Source organism: Rhopalosiphum padi, chromosome 2, assembly GCF_020882245.1.
Source record: "Rhopalosiphum padi isolate XX-2018 chromosome 2, ASM2088224v1, whole genome shotgun sequence".
NCBI lineage: Eukaryota > Metazoa > Arthropoda > Insecta > Hemiptera > Aphididae > Rhopalosiphum > Rhopalosiphum padi.
In genome coordinates, this window is record NC_083598.1 from 40,804,835 (window position 1) to 40,823,696 (window position 18,862).

Sequence of the window (18,862 nt, forward strand, 5' to 3'; positions counted from 1 at the left end):
ATTAAATGTTGGTAATTTTAAATATTTATATAAGTATTAGGTAACTATTAAGTAGTAATCGTGAATAATATTTCATGATATTTTAACTGTAAACAATAATATTAATAATATTATACCTATTGCTATTCATTTAAATGCTTTTGACCTTTAATATTATTGTTTTTATTTCAATTCTAAACCACATTACGTTTTATTATTTTTAATTTCGATAAACGTATACAATACCCATTATTGTTTATACTTTATACATTAATGTTGTTATTATTTTTTCTATTCCCCACAGGCCACAGAGTTCGGATGCAAGTGGTGTAGGTACACACTACACTGTGTGGTGCCGGTGCGTCAACGTGACGGTAGCGCGTAGGCCGCAGACGGACCGGTTTGCCTACGAACACCGCTAGATGTCTCCGCCTCGTCGGCCCGCCGCTATTTTGCCGCGGACCTACGACCAGTGCGACCGGTCACCGATACGAAGTCAGTCAGAGTGTCAGTCACGCGTTCCCTCCAAAAACCGGCGCACGTGCCGATTACTCCGATTTTCCAAATTTCATTATTCCGCCATCGACAAAATTATACGCGATATTGTACTATTGCTGCTCTAATACGTTTTCGTTGTCGTGAAAAAGGACACGCGGGGTTAACTTAATGCCGTAAACGGTTCCGTGCCTGGTTGTGTTATTCTCAACTGCAGCAGCAGCAGTAGCTCTGCAGGTATCGATAGCGTACTGCACGTCCTGAAGACAAAAGCGACCGAAAAAACAAGGTAAGAAATTTAATAAGAATATTATATTTTAAAACGGCAATATTAGCCAACCGTACGTGCACATACTGTATACGAGTCGAATAAGCAAAAAATGTTGTAATTTATATTCAATTAAATAATATTATGGGGGCGTGGAGATAATAATAATTAACAAATGCGAGTCATAATACAAAATAGACGTGCCGCGCAATAGGTATCTATAAACTATTAATGACAATAAATTCAATAGTTATATAATTTAATAATTAATTATAACATTGAATCACACCTTGTGGACATTGGAATTCACTGTTTATAATTCATTTTTGTTTGTGCGACACCTATTGTTTTGGATCCACCATCCACAAAGTTGAGCTACGTGTGTTTCAGTAGACACATAAGTCACATATTTTATTATAGTTTTTGGTATAATACGCGATTGATTACAGCGAAATTGAATAGATATCAATAAGTTTTACAATCATTTTGACGAAAAAAAAAATGTTGTTTTAAATAAAATTATGCTCGCCACATAGATTTTTAAAGAAAAAAAATATTTTATAAATATTAATTGGGTCTAGTTAGTGAATATTACGGATTATTTTTTTAAACATTTGTGTAATAAAAATATTGACATTTTGAAATAATTTTCTTTAAAATTAAATTATATAAATGCGACTTAAAATTGTTTAAGATAACCAAAGAATGTTCATTGGATGCATACAAAAACGTATTAGCTTAGACTTTTAAAATATACCTTTATTTACCTAAGATACCTATGCGGATGTTATATCATAATTTTTCTGAAAATGTATTATTTTGCTTGTATCCTTTACATATTTTAAGATAAGTATTACATTATATTATGTCATCATAATAATTTTGTCTGTTTAATTCATATTAATTATAATTTATCAAAATAAAATCAGAAAAATACTATCATCAGTCTAGTATTAGGGAAATAAATACATTTACAATTATTAATAAGAATACAATGGTATATTAATTACATATTTATATTTTTAACGAAATTAATTGATTTTGATGGTTAAAAAGATGCATGGAAATGCTATTTATCGTATGCGTTGGGTATGGTATATTACACATTTAAACGCTGAGCTTATTATACATTAACTAAATTGAACATTTTAATCATTGTTTATAATATTTAATATCTTATGTCCTTTTTACACTATATGCGCAGTATTTGTATATTATATAATGTAGAAAATTTAAATTAGTATAATAAATTATACTCAAAATCCAGCAAAATCAAATGCTGTTCGGTTAATATTTAATATTTGAGATACCTATATGTCTACAATATAATTGGTGCTTAAAAATTATTTTAAATTCCATTGTCATAAACTCATAACTGTTATTTACTAATTTTTAATGCCGATTTTTCTTTTTCTTTGTGATTAAATTGAAAGTTAGAAAACTTATTGTTTTTGTATTTGAATGGTTTTATAACGTACAATTATATAATACTGTTATATTTATTACTCTATGATAAATATTGTTATATATTATGCATTTTTCAAGATATTAATACATTAATACCTTTAATTCTTTAGAACATTTTTATAAATAATAGCAGTAAAATAAATACAAAAATAAGCAGGTATCTAGTCTAGTATATAATACGATATCATTTACATTTTTGAAATTAACTCAGAATAGTAATAATATGAGTCTATTAAAGTCAATATTGGAATACATGCATGGTTATTATAGAAACAGGTCAGTACCTATATAGAAATTCTCAGAGGCGTTTTAAGCGAGATTTTAAGTTTCACTACTCATTAACTTGAGCAATGTCGAATTGTTCGATTACCATGTTTCGGTCGTATATAGTTCGATGTATTATGTTAATTTCGAAAATATAGTTCGCGGGTTGTCAATAGTATCTACTAGTCTATTATATTAAGCTAAATAGTACCTATAAAAATAGTTGTACCAACTCTGCGTTTTTTTTTTTTAATTTGCCCGTCGTAGTAACTATTAGTTGTAGGTATATTATATACACACACGGTTTGACGAAGCACTTTTCCCTCTGGTCAAAGATAAATAGTAGTTTTCTGGTTTACAATAACACACGCTATACGTCGTCGCAGCGGTTCTATTTGGGCGTAAGGTGTCGGCAGACGTACGTGGGGGTTATGAAAATATATAAACACAGTGCGCATATACAAGAACTGAGAGTCGGATGATTTTTTCGCATGTAGGTAGTAGGTACCGAATTAATGTTGCACACGGGACTATATAGCCGCGCGCGCAAAAAAAATAATACTTTCGAAATAGAAATCTGCGATGTCTGTTGCAAAAATAAGCGAATTCATATTCTCCGGTTTTATATACCGTCAAGCATAATATATATATATACACATTGTGGGCTAGGTGTGTACCTATACACATAAACATATTACTATACCATAATATTATGTTGTAATAATTGTCGACTCTGCGTTCGTGTAAATTGAGTTTGATGTTAAATCGCGTATATACCCACGTCATGGATCCAAAATATGTCAGAATATTAGTCTTGATATAATATACATTATATATACCTATGCCATGTATCTGTATATTAAAGTACAAAACTGCGAGTTCCTGGAACTGGAGAATTCGGAGTATGACGGATGTGACGATGACTAAGTCGGATGTTCGTCATCTGATTACGGTGTGACATCATACTATAATGTGATGGAGACGCGGTGCGGACAGAGCCAATACGATATTATTATGAACAGGTGCAGTGTTTCGACTGTTTTCGGCGGTGTAAAAATAATGGTTTAACAGTGACGATGGTGGTTGTTTTTTCAATGTGTCGAAATGAATTATCATTGTCTGCGTTGCGGTCGGCATTAAACATCATAATCTCAACAGCGAAAACTCGTTCAAAATGCGTAATGTAATTCTTGTATTTCAGTGATTTTAAGGAAAACTTTGCGACGACTATCAACACTATATATATATATACGCGTGTAACAACTTATATAATAGATGGAGGCTATCGTTCGTGAATATATACCTATTGTTCAAGCAATTTTATAGTACGTCAAACGCGTCAGAGTGTTTTCAAATGTTTACATCGTTCACTTGTTACTACTGAAAACAACATTTATATACACATCATAAAAAACGCGAGTACGCGCCTATATAATAATAATATATTACGTATTGTATTGTTTAATCGATCGCGTACGAGACAGCGAGCGTCACCGCCGAATGGTTTACGCGCGCAGACTTTAAATCAAGTCCGAGTAGGTACAGTCACGCAGAATATGTATGAGATATTTATTGCAGGCAATGGCGGGAGAGTAAAACGAACGCACATATTATTATTATTATTATTATTATTATTGTTAAATATACTAATTCCATGCAGCTGTCGTAATTTTCACGGACGTTAAACGTGAGGACGGAGACAAAACTGTTTACATCTATGCGTGTACGAAACGCATAAGATAATATAATACGACTATATAGTAAATATGTATGTGTGTGTGTATGTGTGAATGCTAAAAACACTGATCTCGCTTGACTGACTGTCGTCAACCCGCGCTGTAGCTTTTTTCAAACAACAATTAATATAAAAAAAAATATCTCAGCACGACGAGATCCTTGAAGTTTATATACCTATATAATTCATTGTGTCTATACTAATGTTTAATAATAATAATAATAATACACAAAAACGTGTACACATACGACGGCGACGGCAACCTGCAAAGAGTGCATTTATCGTTTATGTAATAATATTATATATATATATATATGTATGTATCTATATATGTATGAATATTATTAAAATATTCAATAAACCGACAATGCGTTGTACGGATCTTCATTTCGTCTGTTCGCGCGATTCTGATTCGTATATGAATATGTATTTGACAACATGTCGAATTCTATTTCTATTGAATGTAAACAGCCTGCTGTATATATGTTTATCACGATGGTATAGATACTAAAACAAAAAGTCAAAATATATTATATATTTTATTTTTACTTATTACATATACGGTGTCACGATAATAAGATTATGTACTACAGCTCTAATTTATACGAATCTGCAAATCGATGGTCACGATGGACTATCGGTATTGTAGTATTGTGTAATAATAATACTTTGTTGTTGGTTTTGAAAGGTTTTGGTTTTTTACGAGGAACGATGACTTACTGAAATGTAAAATTTGTATCAAATATAGAAAACTACAACTTTTTAGGTAGTGAATAAATTGCAGTATTATTTGAATTGTCAAAAGTTGTTGAATGATGGTAAATGTATTTTAAATTGTAATAATAATAAGACAATTTTAACAACCGCACTGTATTTTATATAGTTATATAGGCAACTATAATTATTAAATGTAATTTGAATGTTTAATAAACATTTTTATTAATTTATATCCAAGAAAATATAGAATATTATACATAGGAAATAAAAATGTGTTGCAATATTACTTTGGAATATATATAATGTAGTGGGCTTTATTATGGATTTATATAATATATTACAAACATATAAATGTATTTCAATTATCCATATATGTTGAATAGGGTCCCCTAAATCGAGGATAACGGGCAAACAACGTTGTCAAAACATAAAAACAAACTAATAATTATATACACTATACAGTATAATATTATACAATATTATGTATCTACTTAGTTTCCGAATATTCCGGTGTATTATAGGAGAGAACTCAGAGAACTGATTAAACATGAAAAAATAATAATGATTGACTGTTGTCCAAACAGCTATTATATCTGATTTTATAATCAATTTAAAAATATTATAAGAATTTCATGTGTGGGTCCGTGTGCTACTAGATATAAAGTTTCAGACATGTACGTGCAGAAGATGTATATCGCACAATATTCGTGACAGAAAAAATATTCACTTTATAGTTTCTATAATTTCATATTATGGGTCTAGTCTTCGCTTACCTGTATCTTCATATTACTTAACATATAGTTTCATGTGTACCTAGTCAATAAACGTAAAACAAAATGTAATTGTTGCTGGATCCATTAAGCGATAGATTTATGTATATTTAGCAGACATACCTCCGTGAATTAGCTTAAAAGCAGCGGTAGTCGAGTGGTGACTGGTGACACTTATTCAATGCCGTATTTTGAATTGGAACTAAGTGTAATGTGTTGCAGGACACAATCGAGTTGATTTAATTAAATATCGAGATCATAATATATTCAATTGTCCTTTAACAAAGGTGATAATAATATTCGTGATAATAACAATAATGTAAACAATAACACGTGCATGGACATCTGATACACCACGCATATATAGATGTCTATATCTTGTGCCCTTGACACATTGATTTCAAGTGATTATGTTACAAAACTACCTTTATAATATAAAGTGCCCATCCCCAGAGGCTTGGCAACGCCCGCGGAGTTTCATACGACTCAGAAGCCTTTTTCAGACGAGTCCATTAAATTAAATTAAATTATATTATAATTATTATGTTATTATTATGCAGCGGGGACAATGCGTTTGGGTATTTTATGAAACGATCACAATTATAACATTAGTCTCAAATCTGGGCGTTACGCGGTAGTAAACAGCTGGAATGGTATATCAGCTGAGGGCGCAGAGCGTAGGCTCTGTTCATTACATTATTTGATTATTAATATTGAAGTCTCTCGTCGCGCGGCCTTGTCTATACAACGCGACTTCTGCCTATATTATATACAGTGTCGTTTCCGGCTGTATCCGCGAAGCTTCCTACCTGCTTTCAACAAACGAGTTATATTTATTATATACATATTTTAACTGGGTTATTACAATGTTGTTCCGAGGCTGGTTGACAGAGCCGAGCTGATTTTGGCATTAACCTTGAAAGTCCGAAAAAAGTTAACAGGGCTGAATAGAGTACCTAATTTACTATGTAGCACAATAGGACTACGCTAATTGGTCGATTATTATACAGATAGTGGGAATTCTACGTATGACTTTAATCACACAAGACCATAATTATTACGTACATGAAAAATAATTTATACCATAATAATATCAATCTGAAAACTATGTCTTTATTATTATTTATAAAACAAATAATTTAAATTCGAGTGATTTAAATTTTTCGAACATCTCAGTGGTTATACAAAAATGTCATAAAAACCCAATTCAGAGTTGTATACAAGTATACTTTTGGTGAATTGTGAAGCAACAGCACAAAATGTGTCTTTTTACTATTATTGGCAAAATGGCAAATGAAAAGCAAATAATCGTTAAGTGGAGTGAATTATTATTACTACTTTTACTACTTCAGGTATAAAGCAAGAATACACGATATTCAATTATGGAAAATAGAGCGTACGTTTTTCAACTGTTGACCTCAGTCGTATTGTTTTTGATATAGAAGCAGCGTTTGATATATGTGTCTATAAGACATGGGACGTGGGTATTGCTTTTATTTAAGAATCCTTGAAACAAGGAGGTTATGAAATAATTCTAGCGAACAATATAAAATATTTTTAAAAAAAATTACGAGTATTTCCTAAGGCAATATTTATTAAGAGCCCCACGTATGAAGTATGAATTTATAAGAATTTAATTAATGAGAACAATAAACCCATAAAATTTGGAAATTGTATTCGTGTCTACAATTCAATTATAATTACAAAATAATATCATGTTCAGCATAATTCAATGATTTTTTTTTTTATGCTTCATAGAACAATGTTATATAATAAGTAATTTTAATTTTCACAGATCGTAATTCATAATCTCGTCAGTATAGTACTTATAAATAAATTAAAAAAAAAATATATATCACTCAAAGATGCGCCTAGTGTATACACGCGTCATATAATATCGAAAGAGTGTTAAGTAATCAAATAAGTACCTAAGTGGCTAAGTACATTACGCACACGATGAAAAAGAAATATACCTATATTATATTAAAAGGCGTGTATTCAGCGTAAACCACTGCGATGAGCGAATGAGTCATTCGATATACTGTCCACCAGCAGATTTTACCTTGTTTGTCCGTATATGGGCGAACGACTCTCGTGCCGGGGGACACTTCTATACATGGCCGTAACCTTAAAAACCGCTAATGTTAATAATACGTGAGTATTACCTAGATATTACATAGACGGGCAAATGAAGGATTCACCCCCGAAATTCAAAAATTCTAACAATATATTGTACGTGATATGTATTAATATTCTGGATGTCTGGCGCACGTAAAAACTATATTGGTGTTGCCGAAAGCGTATACGATTAATCCGAACGACACAATATTGTACACGAACGGATGTGCATCACAAAATAATTTAATATATAGGTACAATAGACGAGTGCATCCGATGGTGTAATACGCGGTGCACCAATGGGGAAGTGTCGCGGTCCAATGCAGACGACTACTATTATATTGTTATTGTACACACGATTGCGTGCCCTTGAAATCTACACTAGTTTTTGGTCACGATATTGACGTCATGACTCACCGGGAATTGTGTATATTAAATGAATAGGGGTGAGCTTTAAAAACTTTTGAAATTTAAAAACGCATTTATTGTAGATTATTGTTGAAAAATCGTACTTGGATTTATTGATTTGAGGTAGCTTTTGAGACATACTGTATTACTATATTCAATATACGTCATGTGCGTATTTATTACACGGTGTAAATAGATTAAAAACAAACAAACGAAAAAAAAAAGTTAATTTTAATCGTATACTAATTAATATATATTTATTTGTTTTAGTGTAATATCTCCTCTATATAGTCTCTATAATTTTAAAATTAAATTATCTCTTATAAACATTACTCCGAAGCTAACAATTACCGACCAAATAGTTACAGAGAAATTTGCATGATGATGATGACAATATAAATAGTTATGTTGGTTAAATAAAATCCTACCACACTATATACTTGTATGTCATATACTCATATTACATAATAATAAAATAATAATAATATGCAACGTAGAAAAACCTATTTGATGTGTAGCGGTCGCGTAATACCTTGCAGCAACGTAGTACGTCCAATCCCTCTCGTTTACCAAGAATAATCTAGTTAATTATTTGTACACAGATCTACATATACGGAGCGTGTGCCATGAATATAGTTTTAAGACGAACGTTTTGCACAATATTACACGTAGAAATCTATCCCGGTTAATCTGATTATAACAATAATAAATGTAGTTTTAATTAATCAGGATACTTTTATATTTTAATATTTTAATTATTTGTAATATAATAAATATGGATAGGAATATAGGATGCGTCTATAAGAATAGAAAAAAAGAAGAGGTTAGATAAAAAATATGCACCTGTAATAATTTATAATACTCATATAATAATCGCAGTTTTAGAAACGATATTGGTACCACTAAAAATATTGTAAACAAATATTATGCGCATATTTACCGTTACACACTAAAATATTACAATTTTTTTTTTTTTTGTAATTCACTATAATAAACGAAAAAGTATCTTTTAAATATTATCCCAAGAGTGAAGCTTCAGCCCACACAACTATCTTTCTATCCTGTATCCCGCACTGGATCGTGACTAGGTAATAAAACGAAATCGCGGTTTTGACTTCAGCGGCCGAAACGAATAAAAATAAGCCATGTAATATTTAAGTGCGTGAGTTGAGTTTATGCGCGTATTTATTTAAACATGGTTCACTATATGACAAAAGTTCTATAATTAATTAATTTTCCGTGGGGCGAAGTGGCTGGACAAAATCTACAATCCATAATTTTGTGTGAAAGTATGATCGTGTTACCTATGTAAAAGCACACATGTTGTAACTGCTTGTTCTTTTAATGTTTTTTTTTTCATTATTATTATTATTATTATTATTATTTTACCAACGTCTTTGATAAATACGATAAACAACGACGTTTATAAAACCCTATATCACTGCGATTTCTCATTGAAAACGAGCAATAACAATATTATTATTATTATTAAAACTATTATAGTCGGTGCACACTGCACATATACATAAAATATAATATAATCGCAATCACGGATTAACCTCGTTGAACTTACACGCGGACGGATCGCAAAGAGGGAAAGTCAGCGGCGGCGGTGGCTACTGCGGCGTTGACCTTGGCAATCGTCGTGCATTACTTGTCAAATCCCGTATGGGTTCAGGGATTTAAATTCGTTGTACATATTTATACCGAGATGGTAGGAATGTGCTTTTGTCCATCTGAAAATGTTTATTATCGTTAAAAAGTGTCTCTAAAATTTTTACGTAAATTTCCGTTCATTAATGATAATAATTTTCTCATTATAACCATCACTCAGTACTCGTTATATAAATAGTATACCTACTATTTTTGAGTCTCGTTTTACGTGACACATCTCAAATAACATTCTTCTCTCGCGATTTATACGTATAATCCGTAATCAAGTAGATAATAGCCACGCATAAACGCATAATATATAATTATGTAGATGCATCTCGTCATCGTATCCGCGAGAAAACTCCAAAGACCGCTCAAATCCTTTTGGTAATCGTTTGTACATTGCGCTATATTGTTTACACAATATTATATATCATAAATGGATTCCATCTGCACTTAACTCGCTATCATCTCCGTCAACAAAATTCTTGTTATACCATTATTTAAACGTGTAATATTTCTGCGCAATCAAATTCACTCGTTGTAATAATAATTATTTAACGTGTAATTATTATTATATTCATTTCCTAATCTATAAATTAAAAAAAAAACAAAAAATAAACCCTATAGGCTATTATAATAACCATCGCATGTATCGTGGAGTTTTCTCGTCGCAAACGAACACAATAACAATATTGTTATTATCGTTCCGAGTCCGGAGATATAAATCGCAATCACGGATTAACCCCGTTGAACTTACATATACTCGGACCTTAGGGGGAAAGTCGGCGATAGTTGACCTTGACAGTCGTATAGGTACGTTACTCGTTTTATATATCACTCGCACAGCGGCGGTGGTAGTGGTGTCGAGGAATTCACTAAACACCGAAACGCAACAACAATATAATATGTACTTATATTCATCTCATACCTAGCTATAGGTATCCGACACGGAGATAATATGACTACGTCTCTGTCGTCGAGGTTGTGTGAAAGTGGTCCCGGTGTGGAATTCGCTTGCGTCCTGCAAAAAAAAAATCGTCGACAGACGAGCTTAGGAGAAAAAAAAACAAATTAAATTTTTTTCCAATGTAGTTATCCGCGACTGGTTTTCACTTTTAACGCGCGCGGAGAAATCATTATTATTCCGTTCTCGATCTGGGTCAACACCAAAAATATGTTATATTATGTGCATATGCGCACGGCATATGTCTCTTGTGTGTACCTATAATATGTATATATAATATTGTATATGAGTTCGAGAGGCGGAGGGAACGGGAATATAATAATATTATTATGATGTATCGTTCGGACTACACAGGGCGAGCGAATGGTATATCTACGTTTTAAAACCCGCGCACAAACGTTCGCCCCGTGGCCACAGATCGTAATAGCTATTCGTTTATCATAATAATTGTTATTACGCGAACGGTGGCCCGCACCGCGTTTGAAATAAAAACGTGCATAATAATTATTACATATTATATACGACTTGAAATACATTATATATAATATATATATATATATGACTGATAATGTAATCAGGACAGATATATAATATTATGATTATTATACTCGTACCTGTAAATTTAGCTACCGGTTTTTATTGCAGCACAACGAACCTACTTCAATTCGTTTATCCCCTGATCGCTCGTCACGTTAAAAAAATTTCGTTTTTCGATTTGACAATGGTAGCCTATATATTATTATCGTTATTATATGTGTCGCCTGCCCCGGAAAACGTATAATAAATATAATATAAGTCATCGACCGTCCACTACAGTAATCCCGTCACGTATAGTCGACTGCTAAGTACAATATATTATTATGGTTATAAATTTGGACAGCCAAATAATTGTATCGTAAGAAATTGGAAAAAAATAAATTGTATGATGTCAACCCCGATTTGTCGAAAAAAAAAACGTTATCCGGTTGAAACGAGTACCAGTCTTAATTTTAACAGACATATAGGTGATTTTTTCCACCAGTTATATTCCGGATATATACCTACTATGTACATTGTACAGTATATCATATTCGCATACATAATAATAATACATATTATATAAAACGAGGTATATTTCTCTTGCATCTTGCATACATCGATCTCAATTTCGTTAAAGACTGCACTCGTATATTATATCAATTGTATCGTATATATTATAATATTATGTTCGTAATTCATGAAGTACTCTGCAGCTGTTATATAATTTGCAAATGTAATGTTTTACTGCGTGTGAACAGTATATTATAATATTATATACATAATTATACAGATTGCACTTCATCGTACGAAAATAATCATATGATTTCAAATTTTTGTTTCGACATTATTAAACTATATACTTACCAGGATTATTTTTAAAAGTTCTTTAATAATAGTAACATATTATTTTATAATACCGATTTCTATTGAAGTGTCATTAAATCGTTTGGTTTGATTTAAAGCAAACTGCAATTTGCATACCTTTTGCAGGCCGCACCTTTGTGTTGGGCGTGAATATGCTAAAAATAGGATCACATTACTGTGCATCAAATATAATTAGAGGAATTAATTTGTTCGCACCCAATGATGTACTCCTACAAAAAATGTGATCGTTATTATTGTAGTTCAATCGTGTACCGTTTTAAATATAGAATGAGTTATAGTTGTGGCAATTTAGACTTATAACACAATAGTATCAACTATAAATGTGTAGCATTATATTAACCACATAATTAATTAGATAAAATATGAATTATGTTAAATGTGTTTTAAAATAGATATACTTTTAAAGTATAAAAAATCTTTACCTAAAACAATTAACAATGCCTGTATAATTATTTTTGATTAAAAATTATTAACTCCATTTAAAAAAATTATATAACCTTTAAATATGTAAATTCAAAACTGTACAGTAAATTTTATTTTTTTATTATAATATAGGTATGTATAGTTAAATATTATGCGCAATATAATACGATTTTATGCTAAATGATATTGAAGTACAAAATATTAAAATACAAGCAGTTTAATACTTTTATTTTGGATTTAAATTCATCAAAAAAATATAAACAATAACAAATTAAATTGAAAGAATTTAGTTAAACAATTATAAATTTTGTATTATTTTGAACATAATAAAGCGATTGTGCTAGTTTTGAAACACATGTTAAAAGTATAAATAAAAAAGTAAATAAAAAATGTAAGTATAAAAAAAAAATTATAATATATAGATATACTATATGGCAGTGTAACCAACTTTAATAAACTTCTAAGTTTTTCCAGGTTGTCGCGATCGACTAAAAAAAAAAAAGGTTCTCATTAAATAAAACACATTTCATATATACGCGTGCTGCTCTTTTTTTTTATTTCTTTTACTTAGTATATTAATAAGTAATAATAACGTTTAATTTCATAGTTTTACATAATACGTATTTTAATATATTTGATTATAAATTATTACCTACTTTTAACTTATAATTAATTATTTTTTGAAAAAAATTCAAGAAAATTCGAAAGAGAGTCGCGTTCGACCTGTTGGCCACCTCAAATATATTGTATATAGGTACATACGGTATATAATATATCCAATGTACCTATTTAAATTTAAAAATATTATAAATAAGAATGATGACACATTTTTAATAAAAAAAATTAACCTTTAATAAGTAACTATATTGAAAAGGCCAAGGCTAAACAAGTTACTGAATAATTTAAAATTAGTCAAATTAAATTAAATAAACAGCTAAAAATAATTGTATATTTTTAAATAATTTAGTAAAATTGAAAAAAAAAATATAAACTTAATTTTACTTTTTAACTTTTGGGTGAAAATATTTATTCAAAATGATAATATAAACCAGAAAAAGTATTAAGCATTTATTAAATCGAACTGCGATCGAATTTAAAGTACCTCAGCTATTTCTATTCAAAAAAGTTATAAGTTAATAAATTATAGTTAGATAACTCAACCTTAAATAATTATATCAGAAATATTAAAGCTCCGCAGCTTGGAAACGACCATAATTTTTCAAAAGTAGTCAGCCACCAATGAATATATTTTTATAAATTAAATTAAAATATCGTATACTATAATAATTGTTGGACACGTGTAATGTGTAAACTGTATGTGTGAACAATCCGTAACGATGTTTGAGAGGAGAAACAAAATCTAAATGACACTATTCATTATTATATTTTATCATTTAAAAAAAAAACATTGTTGAGCGGCTCTATCATAACTATGTATGAAACGTATTTAATCTTCGTTATAATATTATTGACTTATATCGGATTCATTAAACGCACGTACACGAAAACGGTATACCATGCGTTGAGCACGATGCGTTTAGACCATAAGAATGCGCACCACGTGGGAAGAGACCGCCAAAACGCCCATCGGTGCTATCAGATTTTTGTCGACTGTATAATATAATATAACATATAATATGTATATATATATATATATACAGAATATTATAATAAACGACGCCCAATTCGGTGCGCCGACACTGACTTCGAGGCCTCGAAGCAATTAGCGATACCGTTTCGGGTACACACGCCGATATATAGGTACATATTATCTTATATAGTCACGGCGTGCCGATTAATCATCGACGGATAGTCATTTTATCGAAGACACCCTCTGATGAGCCGTCTACGGAATGCCACGAGTAGAATATTCAAATCTAATTAAAAATATCATTTAATTTCAGGCTCTTGCATTAATATCAAAATTGTTGGTTGTTATGTATAAATCACACAATTATATTATATGGAAAAACGGTTCTCGCAGTAAAGTACCGAGATGGCTACTGCAGTTTTATAAGTATATACGAGTACGGTATTAAATCTTAATCACAAAAAGAAGAAGACTTTAACGGTTTGGAATCTCTTTTTGTATAACTCCTGTAAAAGTTATTCAAGTTTGAAAAAAATTACAAAATATATAACAGTGTGGGCATTAATAATGTAAGTGTATTTACCTAAAACAAAACAATAATAACATTTTTTGAAAAAAAAAAACAATTACGTGGCACTAACAGACAGTTCTCCTCTTTTTACGCTGGACATTTTATAAACCAATCTTAATTTATAGGATTAAGTCTATGAGTTTTTTTTTCATGTGAACGATTTTCATCAAACAAAAATTATGGACGCGTTTTTTTTTTTTGGATATTATGTACATTTGATGGTTATGGGATATGCGTTGCCGTTGGTTGTAATAATGTATGCCTGAAAATATTTTACCTATAGATACGTTGTATTATCACGTTAAAATAATATATTTTATCGATGGATTCGAATATTTGGTTACTCAATATATTATGACATCTGACGGTGTGTTGGGAATTGTATAACCTATTAAATCGTTTGGGCAACTTCTACATCATTACATTAAACTGTTTAGTATACATTATATATATATATGTAAATATAGGTATACGTTTAGAGTTCGATATTTAAGAACAGTTATTGCATTATTGATTAATGTATCCCGATGGGAAAAGTGTATACTATGGGTATGCCAATGTATTATTATATACCAACTGTTATGAGTTGGAATGTTAAGTATAATAATATTTAAAAAAAAAATCAATAACATTATTTTAAACAATACTATAATAACTCATTAAAATAAATATGGGGTAAGTAAGAGTAACTTTACTTATTACTCAGTAAAACATTTGTGTAAAAGGTGCAAGTTTGAGTAAGACTATAGAGTTGTTGAACATACAATTTACTATTCAAATGCATAACATGTTACACAATTTTTAAAAATATATTTATAAAATAAGGATGGTGAAATATCTGATATACTTATTATAATAGCGATATCATTATTAAATATCCAAGGTCGTTTTGTAGATGTCATATAAAGCTTAACATGGAATACATCCATTTTGGATGATTTTATCTAACTGTGTTATCGACATAACAAGCAGTACTGATTTTTTTCACTCGTCATGCACTGACACAATGAATAATATTATTAAGATTCAAATGACCGAATTTTGAAGTAGTAAACTCACGCGTCTAAACTTAAATTGAATTTTGGCACACGATTGAATAAATAATATAGACATAACAACAAAAATTGTTCGTTACACTGTGTATAATATTTACTAAAAGATGTAATTAATTTTTATTATTGTTCACTATAAATGTATTATAATTTATAACAAACAAGAAAGTAGAAGGTATGTCGGTAATAATACCAAACGAAAATTATGCGTTTAGTTTATAGTTCACTTAAATTTTTTAAATTACGTATTCAGATTCATATCTCATGAAATCATATCAAATCTCAAACTAGTTTAAAAAGTATATCTTTTTATAAATACATTGTATATATTTACCTACTTATTGCGGTCACAGAATAATGTTGGATAGCAATACACGCGTGTTATACGTATTTATAATATATACCTTGGCCTATTGGCAATTTTTTAACATTGACCGATTTTTATCGAAGAAAATAATCTTTTCAAGATTTAAATATAACTATTATTATGAAGGATTATCATCTATATCAGGGGTGGCCAAACTACGGCTCACTTTTTAATATTGATATTGAATGATACACTAACTTCAAATAAAATAACATACTTAATATAATTTGATACTATAAGTACTCAATTTAAAAATTATTTTTTACAATATTATTAATTATTCGATTAAAAATCGTAAATATTACAGAAATTTTTTCCAAAATAAGATTTATTTTAATTCAATTAATACATTTTACACTCTAATAAATTATTATTTAATGAATAGTATTTAAATTTAAATAAAACCTAAAACATCACTATCTCTCTAAATGTATGATAATAACAATTGTATAACTTTATAAGATTATAAAAGATATACATAAATGGTAATTTCTTATAAAACATCTCTAATTTTTTTTTTTTATTTAGCACAATTTCTGATCTATAATATTATGGTAAATAGTAAATCAGCACACTTTTTCAGGTGTTTTTATTTATAAATATTTCGAGAAAATTCGTTTTAACAAAATCTAAATTTACAACAATTATCGAAAACAAAATTGTAATATTGTGTAAAATAATATTTTTCGTTTTTAGATTTCTACGTTATATATTATAATATTATATTGATTTTAGTGAGAGATGTTAAAAAAAAATTCTAAGTACGATAAAATGATAATATTTACTATATTAATAAAATAAATTGATTCAATGAAAAGCATATCAATGGAATTGCTAACATTTTAAGATATTATATTGGTGAGAAATATTATTTGAATATTTTTTTGATAATTCTTTACCCATACAAATATTTAGTATATTATATATATTTATATATATTTGGGTATTATACATTTTTAATTTTTAATTTTTATTGTATATGAAGGTAATAGATATTCATGGTTTTTGTATAAAATTAAAACGTATTATAGATAATTTAAGCTAAAATTCTAGTTCAACAGTATTATCATCTCCATACTTAATATGATTATGATAATTTTATAGATTACAAGGTATTTTTACTAAAACAATGAAATGCTATAATACTATAATACAGATTAAATCAATAATTTCGTATACAAAATAAAATGTATTTTTAGCTTATACAAAGATAAAATGTGGTTTAAGAGTATTATTTCTATGCTTACTTAATACTTAATGTTATAATTAAAATAATTTTCGAGATTAATGCTAGATTAAGAGGTATATAAAGTATTAAGTAAAACAATTATAGTACGAGTTAATTCACGTGTCACGCATTGCACGTGTTCAGAATAGATGTAAAATCGCAGGTAAACGTTTTTTGTAACTAAAATATTAAATAACAAAAAGTTTATGTTTTTTTTCGTATAAAATCAAAAGAATTTACGCTGTATCGCCCGGTTTCCGGTTGTCAATGAACGAACGCCTTCGCAAAATCTACTACGCAAGCAGCCAAACATATATTAAGTAATAGCTGACAATAGTAAAATCATCTAAAACCTGTTTCGCTGCGCTTTATAAACATTATTAAATTTGTACCTAGGATAGTTCCTTCGGTTCTCGGGCCACATGTGTCAACGCGTTACATTATAAAGTAACGATCCTGATTAATTTAATATTATGCTAAACACCAGTAAAAGTAGTTACATGTTTCATATAAATACAAATATATATGTAGATAAACCTATAGCTAATGCAAACATTACTTTTGTTTATGTACAATTATCACCGATTTTTGCGCTACATTAACAACCGTAATTGAAGTAAACGGCCGTATTATCATAAACGCCATAACATTTTTACTACAGCCATCGTGACGAAAAAATTATTACACAATACACACAGAAATAATGTAATGTAATGTTACAGTGTTACACGCGTACGGACAATCGTTTTTAAATCAACGCATTAAAGGTCACCGCAAAACGGAATTTACCCATCGTCAAATTTTAATTCACCTTTAACGTTTTAAATATTATACAAACAATATCAAAATCGATTTAAATGTGTGTATTTTACATAGTGCACGAATAACAATACAATACTATATTAAATTATGGTTTAAACTAGGTAATAATATAGTCACAGATAAACCTATTTCGTTTTACGGTCAAATGTGTTTAAATATCACGATAAATTGTACTCAGCATTGGATGGTCTGTGTACCAATGTATGCCTAGGTCATTTCAATAGATAGTTTTTACTCATGTATACGTCATTTTCGTATTTAACTTATCGAACTAGAAAATCTAGTGTTATATTATTCAGTCTGCGGCTGTTTATCCTATCTTAATGAATTGCTATGTATAATGTTGTGGTCGCACACTCGAGTAATTCGTTGTGACTGTTTAAAATATATACACGAGAAGAAAAAAAAATAATCGTTTGCAAAAAATTATTATTATTATAATACATATAGGACATAGGTATAGTTGCACAATAATATACGAACGGGTGCTACCGTTACACAACGCGCGAACGTTATGATTTCTACGGAAGCGGTCGTGATGTATACAATAAAACAAGTAAAAC

The 18,862-nt window shown here is 29.5% G+C and overlaps 1 protein-coding gene across 2 annotated transcripts in view; it reads left to right on the forward strand.

The window, feature by feature from the left end:
* Window positions 1–432: 432 nt before the first annotated feature.
* Window positions 433–18,862, forward strand: part of LOC132919268 (uncharacterized) — a 58,672-nt gene continuing 40,242 nt past the window's right edge. The window contains exon 1 of one of the 2 annotated variants that reach the window (XM_060980695.1): window positions 433–763. The gene's annotated coding sequence lies outside the window, so the exon portion shown is untranslated. The remainder of the gene's footprint in view (window positions 764–18,862) is intronic. The other variant, XM_060980696.1, reaches the window with a different exon arrangement.